Here is a 13,856-nt window from a genome sequence, read left to right as displayed (position 1 = left end):
AGGAGATTTGGAGATGTTTGAGTGCTCCTGGGGAGAAGAGCCATGAGCTGGGACCATTCAGTCAGTCATCAGTGTCTGCCCTGAGGAGGCCATTATTTAACATTCATGCTCCTAGACTGACAGTAACCTACAGAGATCAATTGTTGACCAACTACTGCTGTTACACATTATTTTTAACCTAAATTTTATTTTCAATGATTTCGGTAATACTGTAGATACCTGAAGGATCTGTAATTTGATCAACTTGAGTCCACCAAAGCAGATTACAACCCCTATGACTTGGTAGATGGTTTTTAGGAGTGGCCGAGACCTACAGTTTTGTCACCCTGAGACTGGCCCGTTTGATGTTGAGCCTCTCTGACCATAGCTAAGCTGGTCCTTAGGTGACATAGTTCATCATTCTGTACTTCCCAACTGGCATTGCCTTGGTGTCTGCTGCCACCTAGGGAACCTTGGACCATCCTAATTTGCTTTTTCCCCTTCCAAAACACAAACTGTCCATGGATGGCATGTCTCAAGGGGCAATAGGTTCTTCATTATTGGAGATCTTCAAGCAGATTGAATGATTGTTTACAGGATATGTGGTGTCTTTCTGAAGATAGTTTAAAGAAAGCAGAAGGCCTCCGAGGTCTCTTCCAACTTTTAAGTTCTCTGTGTATAGAATGCCCTTGAGAGATTGTTCAGTAATGTCCCAAGCTGCAGAGTTTGAGTGGGAAAGGCCGTTGGATTTAGCAATTGATAAATGGTTGGCAAAATTAGATTTGAGAAGTTTGACAATTAGTGGGATTGGAAGCCAGCCTGCAGAGAATTGAGAAAAAGAGTAGGAGATGAGAAATGTCAGTGATGACATTTCTCTTAGGAGTTTGATTGTGAAAGGTAGATGAGATGGAGGATAATAGCTTGACCAGATTGTAAAGGGATGGTAGTCCAGGAGAACAGGTATGAGTGGATGGACTGGGGTGTTGCCATAGGATGGAGAATGGGTTTAAGAGTAGAAAGGCAGGGTCCTGTGGGGCAGGCAGAAGCACCTGGGCCTCTAGGTCAACAGCAGGAGGGAGAGAGTACACAGGTCCAAAGAGCTTACCTAGATCACTCTACTGCTTTTTGGAGGCTGCTTTCTCCCCCCTCCCACTTCTGTCTTTATTGCCCTGTCTCCATTAGCCCTAAATAGACTGAGCAGAGCCATACCCCAGGACCATACGGGGTCTTTGTACAGAAAGGGAGGCCCCTACCTGGAGTCTGTCATTTGTGGAATGAGAGCATCCTCCAGCAAGAGAACCAGAGGAGGACACTACAACCCCTGGACCAGAGATGCAACAGTCATGTTAGCTAGAAACTCAGAATTAACTGTCATGGTACATGACCATATAGGACAATTTTAGACGCTGACCTGTCTCCTGACATCCTTGCTTGTTTGCTTCAGAGTACATAATACCGGACTGTCCTTCACTCCCAATTAACACTGAAGTGACTGACTGCATCCAGGGAATGTATACCAAACCCAGCTTAGGCTGACCTTGACTGATCCTAAATGCATCCCAAGAACAGAGACTTTGACCAGGACCTCTTTCTCAGCTCACCCTAGACTACCTGCATTCCCCAAAATAGCTGTTTGAAAGCCCCTCTCCTTCCCCCCCCCCCACCCCTCCACTGCCATCAAGTGAGAACAGGGATATCTCCTGCAACCCTGTGCAATATGGGAAAGAGACTTTAACTCCACCCCAGCCTTGGTTACCACTCTGAGATTCCTGCCATCCTCAAGTTTTCTCTTCCAAGCAAAAAATGTGTGGCAGGTTACAAAGTTGATGACTTCCTGGATCCCTCCCCTTCACAAGAACAGGGCCAAAAGGAAGATTTAGGCCCTCCCTTGGCAGCCCTCCTTCTATATCTGTATTTTGCCCTTGATGCCTGTTTCACCCAAGGTGCTGTTTGGCCTAATGATCTGAAAATGTTCTCTCAAAGCTACCAACATTTTCTTTAAAAAAACAAAAGTTTGTTTTTTTTTTTTCTCCCTCCAATTAGTGAGCATTTATTTTCTGTAACCCACCACTTTACCACTGGGGCAGAGGTAAGGAAAACAAAATTCTTGCAACAAATATGTACAGTCAAATTATCACCAAAAAAAGTGAGATGGAAATATTAAAAGATTGTGATTGAAGAGAAATTTCAGTGTTCTGTGTCAGATTAAATAATATTTGGCATTCCTGTAGTGCTTTATGGTTTGAAAAGCAGTTGCTGGTTTAGAAGAAAAAAAGTTCCTTTCTTCCTTACAACAGCCCTGGGAAGTTAGTTATCCCCCAGTTTACAGATGAGATAACAGAAAAGTCAAATGACTTGCCGCCCAGGGTCCCAGCTAGTGCCATCTCTGAGGCCAGATCTGAACTTGTCTTCCTGACTTCCGGTCCAGTGATACGGTGCCACCTAGACCTCTAATACCACAGCAACTAAAGGTGGCAGCTAATTCAAGAGTGTGACTATACTATTGTGTGGCTGATAACACGGTGGAGCTGGAGGTCATAAGAGTTGCAGTTGACTTTAAAATACAATGTTTGAAGGAACACTGACTTGTCCCCTATACACGGGCAGAAAAGACTGTGAGCAATGTACTGAACTTGAGAAAGGAGGGCATTTGACCTGGATACCAATAGATGACTGCAGTGAGAATTTGGATTTGCCCATGGTCACCAACTTATTATTCCAGGTGGGATTTGAACCCAAGTTTATACCCAGTAGGGAATGAGTTAGTTGACAGGAAAAGCTTGAAAATAAGTGATCGGCTGCTTCTCCTGGGTGGGGAGGAACCTACAATGTTCCATGGCACCAGTTCTCACTTGTTGCAGGGGCTTTTTTTTTCTTTTTCGCAACTCATCTTCCATGCTAGGCCATGGTGGCCTTTTTTTCCCTCATTTCCAGGTGGCCTCAGTGATTCAGTGCCCTGACCCTGAGCCCTCTCTGTAATGTTTCCTAAGAAACAGGCTCTGGCTGGGGGCAACAGGAAGGCAGCAGAAAAGGGATCATTGAGGCCAAAACTTTTGGCTTAAAGAATAAGAAAGGGGTAAAACAACAGAAGTTCATCAAAGCTGTGACTCATCAAGTTAAATTTGGTCAACAAAGTCCATGACGGGCTGCAGAAAATGAAGGCGGTAAGAAGTTAAAGAAAGATGATGAGAAGAAAGAACGCGAAGAACTAGATGAACTGAAAATAAGGTGCAGATCCTAAATCAGTAGGATATACGTTGCTCAAGCAAGGGCAGTGTGCTAAATTCAGGAGATAAGTACAAGTTCTCCCATGATTTGTTTTCTGAAAAAGAATATTTGCCAAATGAAGTGTTTATATAGATGCAAGAGAGGAAGAACTTGAAAAAGATACTATGGATAACTAGGATGAGAAAAAGCAGGAAGAAATGGTGAATAAGAAGCATGATGAGGCAGAAAGGAAAAAACTCAATGTGTTGTTTTCTTGATGCTATGGAAAACAGTAAATATGGCTGGTTCAGAATTTGCCTTGGAGGTGATATTGCCATGCACTCCCTTCTGGTTTTTTAATTTTTATTAAAAGACAATTTCATCTTTTCTTTTTATTAGAAGATCTAATAGAGAGCGTTCTTCATTAGAGCCAAATGTTACCAAAATTACTTTAGAGTCTTCCTGCATGGAAGAAAAGAAAAAGACAAGAAAAGACCGATAAGCTAAAAGCAAGATATGGAAAGAATAAAAGCAGCCTTTTAAGGCAGGAAAAACACTAGTGATCAGTAGCCTTGAGTACTGATGATGATGAAGAAGCAGATTGTATTTGGTGCACTCAAGGAACAGGTGGTGACAAGGTTGAAGATCGAGTAAGAGTGAATGCTAGAGATTCCAGTCAGTATATCTCAAAGGATGAGGATGAGACTGTTATTACTGTGGCCAGTCTTGAAAGATTCAGTACATATACTTCAGTAGAGGATAATAATAAATTGAGTGAAGCTTTAGGAGGTCTGGCAGAAAATGGAGCACAAATTTTTGGAAGAAAGTAACAAAGAACAGGAAAATGAAGTTGTTTGTGTTGTATTGCTGAAGACCTTTTTACTGAAGAGGATTTGGGTGAACTAGAAGAATTCAACACACTTGATTTTGAGGAATGACAACAAGCAAGTCAGATGAAAAAAAAACAGCTCAATGGAAATTGAAAATTGACTAAATGAATTTTTTCCACCTGTCTTGAATTCTTATGATTTCTCATAATGATTGTAGGAAGGCACCATTCTTCCCTCCCCCATAAAGGAATATTCACCTTATCACCTCTATTTTGACCTGACTACACCTCATACAAAGTTCAGAGTATGTCATAAGTAATCTGAAATATAATGGTTACAGAAAAGATTTTGTAAATTATTGAAGTAGGAAGTATAACTGCTTTTTTCCAATTTGTGAGTTTCATTGGGTATGTGTTATTACCAAGTGCAATGTACATATTGAAAATATCCCTCATTTAAGTTACATCTTTTTAATGAGTGGTTTGATTTACTTTGTATTTACACACATGCACATACACACAAACATGTATATAAAGACTGCCTAAAGTAAAAGCACTGTACTTCATAACATAGATTACTGATGCAGATTTAGTGTTGCATTTCTTTGGATTTTGATTACTCAAATGGACATTAAAGGTGCAAGTTCTTTAGACCAACAACATCATCTGGAATGCCTTCTGTAAGCCATTTAAAATTTTCCTTCTTCCTTTTCGCCAACCAAGTTGTAAAATAAAGACCATCAAATGTTAAAATCAGAAAAAGAAAAGAAGTGATAAGAGTATCAAAAATAAAAGATCAGGTGTTTTGTTTTTTTTAATAGAGGATACAGAACTTCCAGGTCACATGAGCAACAAGATGGCAGTCTGGACATTTTTCCCAATCCCCATGACCTCTCAGACCTCTCCAGAACAGAAGTCATATGCCAAAGACAAAGGAACTTTACTATTTCCATGGTCTAGGACACCAAAAATAGAAAAGAAAGTTAAAAAAAAAACCAACAACCCAGAAACTTATGCTCGTTAATCTTGAGCTCATTCATGACCCCTCCCCCACACCTCTCACTACCAGCATTGAGGCTGCATTAGTAAACCCAAGAACAAAACAGGCCCCCATCAAACCCCCTTCCACATATATATATCCCTCCCCACTCTCTCCTAGTGCCCTGGAGATGCAGCTCTTTTCCGGGCCTCAACAGTGAACTTGGCCTCAGCCCTTTAGGAGCAAAAGCTTGCCCAGGAGCACCAATGCAGCAAAGCTCTGAATTGCTGGTGCCAGGTAAAATAGCTAATGAACAGAGGGAATGGGATAGGTCATCGGGAGAGGTGACTGTGCATGTAGGGAACTGCGGAGCACTCCACCAAACCTGAGGACAGAGCACAGCATCCAAATGGGACCAGTGTTGATCACCCAAAAGCTGGGACAGAGACCTTGGCTGGTGATCCATGAGTCACCTAGTATATGAGGAGTCTGAGACACTTTGAGATGTAGTCCCTAAGGAAACCTGAATCATAGGGGAGAGAGTCAAAAGTCACTGATAAGGAAAATATGGCAGGGAGGGGACTGAGACTACCAAAGATTCCAAGAAAAAATCTCAAAAACCTTAAACATAAATACGAACAGGAAAAATAGTGACAACAGAAGGAAATATGGCTGCCAGGCCTAGTAAATCAGTTCAGGCATTTGTGAATAAATACTGAAAACTTAAGGAAAATGATACAACGGTTGATGAGACCCTGTGGAATTTGAGAGGACTGTGGGGCCACAATACACGGCACCTAAGTGATTCACAAGTGAAATGAGAATTACGAGAGCAGAATTCATGTCCTATAGAGCAAAAATAATCAGTCTTACCAAAGAAACAAAAAAGAGAACAATACATTGGGAACGTAAATACACAGAAGTGAAGGGCAATCTAGAAGAAGAGAAGCAAAAAACAACATCAAAACAAACTTCTTACTCTAAAACACACAGATCTAGAAAACAAGATATGTAGAGACAATCTAAGGATCAAATGTGTCCCAGAAGAATATTACAAGACAAAAAAGCCTTAACACCATAATGAAGGAAGTAATACAAGAAAATTGCCCAGAACTTCTGAACATAGGAAATGGAATTCCCATTAAAGGAGTTCCTAGATCAACTCCAGGAAACAAAGACCCAAGGCTGCAAACTCCAGGAAACAGTGATTAAATTGAATAATTCAGAAACAAGTTCTACAGGCCATCAGGAGAAAGACATTCAAAAACAAAGGAAAGGCCATTCAAATAATGCAAGACTGTTCTATACCCACTATAAAAAGGAAGAGGGAATAGAATGAGTTCAAAAGAACAATGGAGCTCAAGATGCAGGCCAGGGGGACCTATTCAGAAAATCTTGAGTTTTACCATACAAGATAAAAGATAGGTGATCAGTAATAAAGAAGAAACATTTTTAGAAAGAAAACCAGAACTGAAGAAATCATTTCCATCTCAAACAGCTCAAATAACAGACATACAAGAGGAGTGAATTAATGCAGACAATGACAGCAGCAGAACTACAACAGAAAGACTAGCAAGAGATGTCTGTCTATGTACACAACGAGACAGAGGTGAAAGTGGAAATCTGGGAGATGCAACAGTGAAGAGGTACATGGTGGCATTAGAGACAGAGCCTGTTGACACCCTGCCTACAAGCGAATGCTTCTTTTGTGGGGCTGCATTGCAACATGGGAGAGTGGGGAGGAGGGACAGGGGAGAAAGGAGTGAGTGAAGCACTGGTGTCAAATCTAGGGTTAGTGAGGAGGGGAAGGTGACTTTTTTGGTTTCAGAAAGAGAAAAGCCTACACGGGGATGGGTGAGGAAGAGAGGGGAGAGATTGAAAAGGAGAGGAGAGGAAGGAGACCTTATTTGGGAGGTGGGAAGGTGTTCCACTGATGAATGCTCCTACAGGTGAAGGGAGATGAGGAATTACAGTGTATAAGGTTGAGAGGTTTTGGTGCCTGAAAAGACTACTTGTCTTGCGTTGTGGGGGAGTTGGGATCCCCTGGGGGCACCTGGCACTTAAAGGAATGGAAGAGTATGGACTCAGGGAGGATATTTCTAGGCAAATTTAGGGAAAAGGATAAACAAGAGAGGATATAAATTAGGTGGGGGGTAAGGAGGGATGTACCCTACTGTGGGGTGGTGTCTGCTCTGACAGCTGCAATAATTGGCATTCTGAGAGTGAGGCACAAAGGAAAAAGGGGATCCATGGGGCAAGCTCTTCAAGGCAGTGGCAGGAAGCACCTCCAGGGCAGAGACCTTGGAAGCCTTGATTGAAGAATACAGAAAAAGAGAGAGACCAGATGATTACAGGGGTAATGAATCTGAGAGTGAGAATCTAGAGTAAACAAAGAAGACAGATAATGAAAAGTGAAAGAAATCCTTTTTCAAAAGGGGCACAAAAATGATATTTTTAAAAGCCTGATGAACAGGGCTAGCTAAAGGGGAGAAAGGGGAATCTACCTGACTGAGGAAAAAAGAGGGTAGAAATACATAAGCAGATAAAAGGAGGGAGGAACTAATAAAACCCTAAAAGGAAAAGAGTAACAAGTGAGAAGAGGGGATATAAGGTGAGGGGAAAGAGGGCATCTAAAAAAATTAACTGAAGCAACATTTTATTTACAGCAGAAGAAGGAAAAATGATAAAACTCAATTTTAGAAAAAATATGGAAGAAAGTATAAACCTGGACTCTTATTTTAAATGTAAAATCCCCATAAAGAAAATGACATTGGATAAGAAAACAAAACCCTAAAATCTATTGTTTACAACACACACATTTAAAAAACAAAGACATACATAAAATAAAACTGAGGAGATGGATTTTTTTTTACCATGCACCGAATGAATCCAAAAAACCAGGAGTTGCCATCATGCTATAACAAAGCAATAAACCAAAACTTTTTTTTTAATTTCAAAAAGATAAACAAGGATGCTATATTATGCTGAAAGGAACCCTAGACAATAAACCATTATCAGTAATAAACTCACATGCATCAAATTCCTTAGCATCCAATTCATAAAGAAAACATCTCAGCGTCAAGAAGATAGTAACACAACAGTGATAGGAGGCTGCAATACCCCTCTATCAAGTTTAGAAACAGAAAAATATGGGGCAGCTAGGTGGTGCAGTGAGTAGAGCACCAGCCCTGGAGTCAGGAGGACCTGAGTTCAGATCTGACCTCAGACACTTGACACATATACTAGCTGTGTGACCTTGGGCAAGTCACTTAACCCCAATTGGCCTGCGGCTCCCCCCCAAAAAAGAAAAGGAAAAATATGGCACTGAACACATTTTTGGAAAAACTAGAGGTAAAAGGCTCATAGCATCTTCTAAATGGGACCACAAAAAACATACGTATTTCTCTGCACCACATGGAACTTTTACAAAAATTGACCATGTACTAGGACACAGAGGTATTGCATACAAATGTTGAAAGGCAGAAATAATCAAGTTCTCCCTTACAGACCGTAATGCAATAAGAATAGAAATTGTTTCAAAGACCACAAATGAAGGACATACACTCAAATGGAGACTTAACAATGAAATCTTGAAGTGGGCCAAAAAACAAGTGATAGACACAATTAAAAAATAAGGGAAAATTACAGCCTTACAACCATATATTAATAAAATAGAAAAAAAGGTTAACTGAATATGCATTTTTAAAAGTTAGAGAATCAATAAATAAACCTAAATTAAGCACTTTTTGTGATAGCTAAGAATTGGAAGTAAAGTAGATGCCCATTGATTGGAGAATGGTTAAACAAAGTATGGTACATGAATATAATGTAATACTTCTGCACTGTAAGAAATGATGCCTGCAATGAATACAGAGAAGTACAAAAAGAGCTATATGAACTGATGCAGATGAAACAGAACCAAGAAAACAATATACACAGTAACTACAACAAAGTAAATAGAAAGAACAACACACCAAAAAATTAAAAGTAAATGTAACAAAATTATAGAGATCAAGTGGGACTTGAATGAAGAGATAAGACATCCCCAATCCACCCCTTGGTGGAGGTAGGAGGTCCCAAGATGCTACACATTACACATATTTTCAGACTCTCAATATGCCAGTCAGTTGTGCTGAAAAGTTTTCCTTTCTCTAAAAAAAATTTGTCATGGGGAATGGCTTTCAGGGAGGGGGAGGGATACATAGGATACTATGGTGATATAAGAAACAGAAAACATCAACAAAAATTATTTAAAAAAAAGACTAGAGGTTACATGAGCATGTTTGTAGACAACAGGACAGGAACCAGTAGATTAGGAAAGAATGGATATTAGAGAGTGGCAGCAGTCTAGTGAAAACAGGAAAAGATGAGATCAGTGTGCATGTAGAAGGGTTAGCATTGGCACGGAGAAGTCCCCTTTAATCTGAGACTAGAATGAAAGAGATATGGGGACCAGGGAATGGTGTCAGGGAGAGTGAAGTGATAAGGTGAGAAGAGGGAGCTATTGAGTGAAGGTGAACTCAGCTAAACAGACCGAGGAAGGGAGTTTGGGAGACTTAAGAGGTCTGGAATAGCTGCTGTGGAGAATGGTAGGGAAAAAATGATTAGAGAAGAGTAAGATTATCTTGCTGTAGTGAAGACTGAGTTGAAATTAGGGGAAAAAATGAAATTGTAGAAAACTCCACATAGTTCCTTAATTTCTTTTAGCTGTCTTCAGCAACATTTAAGAGTGAGGGAAGTGAATGGTGGGAATAATCCAGAGCTGGCATCAGGCCAAGCATCACTGGTAATGGAACAAGGAGGCAAAGAAGGAATTGGATAGCAGAGGATACTGTAGAGCTGAATCAGTTCATGGAGAGGTTGAAATTAGAAAGGGAGTAGATTGTAGCCTGTGTGAGGGTAATATTCTGGGAAAATACTAAAGTGTGGTTAGATTGGGAGTAGCAATGAAGATAAAGTGCAGGATTGGGGGTTGTAAGGAATAGGGAAAGATGGGATCATTAAAAAAACTATTGGATAAAGAAATTTCCAAGTTCATCAACATAGAAGTGGACTACTTGTGGATGATCACAAAACCAAAGAGTGTGATGGAGACAGAGGAGAGGAGTATGTCATCACCTCCCCTCTTAGAAGCCTGTTTCCTTCAGAGCTTGGATCAGGTTCCATTTTCTAAAATTCTCTCCCCAACTTGTCAGTTTCTGATGCCACTCCAAATTACCTTGGATCTGTTTTAAATACACTTCATATGTGCTTATTTTGAATATACTTATATGTGTACATATCTCTTATAGAATGTAAGCTCCTTGAGGACAGGGGCTTCTGTCTTTGTATTTCTATAGCCAAACAGTTCATAGTAACATAGTAAGATTGTATGTGGTACAATTGCTTGTCGATTGCTTGATGTTGCAAAAGTCTAGTCAAATAACAAAGAGAACACAAATTAGGATGGATATGTGGATATATATATATATACGTGTGTGTGTGTGTGTGTATATATATATATATATATATATATATATATACACATACATACATACATACATATATATATGGATATATGAGTAAAAGAGTGAAGTAGTATAGAGGGTCCAGGAGTGTGATCTGGAGGAGGCTCCAGCAAAGAAGAGTGGTCAGATAGGTGGGAAGGAAACCAGGAGAGAGTGTTGTTCCAAAAACCTAGAGAGAAAAGAGTTTCAAGGAGAAGAAATTCATCAACAGTGACAAAGGCTGGGGCAGAGCCAAGATGGCAGCTGGAAAGCAGGGACTTGCATGAGCTCCCCACCAGGTCCCTCCAAACACCTATAAAAAAGGCTCTGAACAAATTCTAGAACTGCAGAACCCACGAAATAGCAAAGGGAAGCAGGGCTCCAGCCCAGGACAGCCTGGATGGTCACGGGGTAAGGTCTATTGCACAGAACTGCAAGTGGAGCAGAGCAGAGCCTACCGTGAGCCGCACCTGGACCAACCAGACCCAGAAGCTGGGCAGAACAGGTCCTAACGCCCTCGATCAGTGAGCTGTGGCAGTTACCAGACTTCTCAACCCACAAACACAGAAGGTTAGAGGGAAAAGCTGCTGGGACAGAGTGAAAGGAGTTAAGGAGTTCACGGTTTGGCCAGTGCCCCAGGGGAAGCAGAGGTGATGCAGCTCTGAGGCTGCTTACAGAGTTACAGCTACAGTTGCTTCTGGCCCCAGGCCCACCTGGTGGGAGGAATTAAGTGGTGGATCTGAGTGGAGTGCAGTGCCAGCTTAGATCTGAGTCTGGTCCAGGTTAGCAGTTCTTGGGGGAGGAGGAGTGCTGGTGTGGCAAAGCTTGCTGTGTAGAAATAGCTCTGAAAACAACAGCGTAGCCCCTCAAGCCTGGGACAAAGTACTCCATACTCTACAAGCAGTCATACGCCGACGAAAAACTTCAAGTAAGTTGGCTGGGAACATGGCCAGGTAGCGAAAACAGACTCAGGTTCAGACTCAGACTTTGGAATCTTTCTTTGGTGACAAAGAAGACCAAAACATACAGCCAGAAGAAATCAACAAAGTCAAAGAGCCTACATCAAAAGCCTCCAAGAAAAACATGAACTGGCCTCAGGCCATGGAAGAGCTCAAAAAGTTAGAGAAGTAGAGGAAAAATTGGGAAGAGAAATGAGAGTGATGCAAGAAAACCATGAAAAACAAGTCAATGACTGGCTAAAGGAGACCCAAAAAAATACTGAAGAAAATAACGCCTTAAAAAATAGACTAGCCCAAATGTCAAAAGAGCTCCAAAATTTTTGCCAATGAGAAGAATGCCTTGAAAGGCAGTATTAGCCAAATGGAAAAGGAGGTCCAAAAGACCACTGAAGAAAATACCACCTTAAAAATTAGATTGGAGCAAGTGGAAGCTAGTGACTTGATGAGAAATCAAGATATTATAAAACAGAACCAAAGGAATGAAAAAATGGAAGACAATGTGAAATATCTCATTGGAAAAACCACTGACCTGCAAAATAAATCCAGGAGAGATAATTTTAAAATTATTGGACTACCTGAAAACCATGATCAAAAAAAGAGCCTAGAAATGATCTTTCAAGAAATTATCAAGGAGAATTGCCCTGACATTCTAGAGCCAGAGGGTAAAATAGAAATTGAAAGAATCCACCAATCACCTCCTGAAAAAGATCCCAAAAAGAAAACTCCTAGGAATAAATTCCAGACCTCCCAGATCAAGGAGAAAATATTGCAAGCAGCCAGAAAGAAGTGATTTGAGTATTGTGGAAAAACAATCAGGATAATACAAGATCTAGCAGCTTCTACATTAAGGGATCAAAGGGCTTGGACTATGATATTCTAGAGATCAATGGAGCTAGGATTAAAACCAAGAATCACCTACCCAGCAAAACTGAGTATCATGCTCCAAGGCAAAATATGGATTTTCAATAAAATAGAGGACTTTCAAGCTTTCTCAGTGAAAAGGCCAGAGCTGAATTGAAAATTTGACTTTCAAACACAAAAATCAAGAGAAGCATGAAAAGGTAAACAAGAAAGAGAAATCATAAGGGACTCACTAAAGTTGAACTGTTTTGTTTACATTCCTACATGGAAAGATGATGTGTATAATTCATGAGACCTCAGTATTAAGGTAGCTGAAGGGAATATACATATATGTATATATATATATATATATATATATATATATATATATATATATATACACACACACACACACACACACACACACACACACATAGACATACATACATACATATATATATAGACATACATATATAGACATACATATATATACACATATATATATAGACAGAGGGCACAGGGTGAGTTGCATATGAAGCAATGATATCTCAAAAAATAAAATCAAATTAAGGGATGAGAGAGGAATATATTGAGAGAGAGACAAAGGGAGAGATAGAATGGGGTAAATTATCTCACATAAAAGTGGCAAGAAAAAGCAATTCTGTAGGAAGGGTAGAGGGGGCAGGTGAGGGGGAACAAATGAATCTTGCTCTCATCGGATTTGACCTTAGGAGGGAATAACATACACACTCAATTGGGTATCTTACCCCACAGGAAAGAAGGAGGGAGGAGATAAAAAGGGGGGATGATAGAAGGGAGGGCAGATGGGGAGGAGGTAATGAAAAGCAAACACTTTTGAAAAGGGACAGGGTCAAGGGAGAAAGCTGAATAAAGGGGGATAGGATAGAAAGGAGCAAAATATAGTTAGTCTTTCACAACATGAGTATTGTGGAAGGGTTTTATATAATGATGTGCATGAGGCCTATGTTGCATTGCTTGCCTTCTTAAGGAGGGTGGGTGGGAAGGGAAGAGGGGAGAGAATTTGGAACTCAAAGTTTTAAAAATAGATATTCAAAAAAAGTTTTCACATGCAACTAGAAAATAAGATATACAGGCAATGGGGCATAGAAATTTATCTTGCCCTGCAAAAAAGTTAAGGGAAAAGGAGATGGGGGGGGGGGAGTGGGGTGACAGAAGGGAGGACTGACTGGGGAATGGGGCAACCAGAATATATGCCATCTTGGAGTTGGGGGGAGGGTAGAAATGGGGAGAAAATTTGTAATTCAAACTTTTGAAAATCAATAAATTAAATAAATAAATAAATAAAACAGTGACAAAGGCTGCAGAGAGGTCAAGGAGGAAGAGGATTGAGAAAAGACCCAATATTATATTAGGGGTAGGGAAGTGGTAGTAGTATGCTTTGGTTGTAATAATTACCATTTACAGTTAGAGCCTTTTTTCAGCCAGTGGCTGGCGCTAGTGTGTTCACAGTGTCCGCTGCCTTCCTACCTGGAGATCAGTTCCTCTGTCTTCATCGCCGCTTCCTCCTCTTCCCAGTCCCTCCCACCACCACCACC

At 40.5% G+C, this 13,856-nt stretch overlaps 1 pseudogene; it reads left to right on the top strand.

Moving 5' to 3' along the window:
- The first annotated feature begins 2,957 nt into the window (after positions 1-2,957).
- LOC118855765 lies at positions 2,958-4,124 on the top strand (annotated as a pseudogene).
- Positions 4,125-13,856: the final 9,732 nt, after the last annotated feature.

The sequence above is a fragment of the Trichosurus vulpecula genome, chromosome 7 (genome assembly GCF_011100635.1).
Source record: "Trichosurus vulpecula isolate mTriVul1 chromosome 7, mTriVul1.pri, whole genome shotgun sequence".
Lineage (NCBI taxonomy): Eukaryota > Metazoa > Chordata > Mammalia > Diprotodontia > Phalangeridae > Trichosurus > Trichosurus vulpecula.
This window is presented reverse-complemented; position numbering and strand designations above follow the sequence as displayed.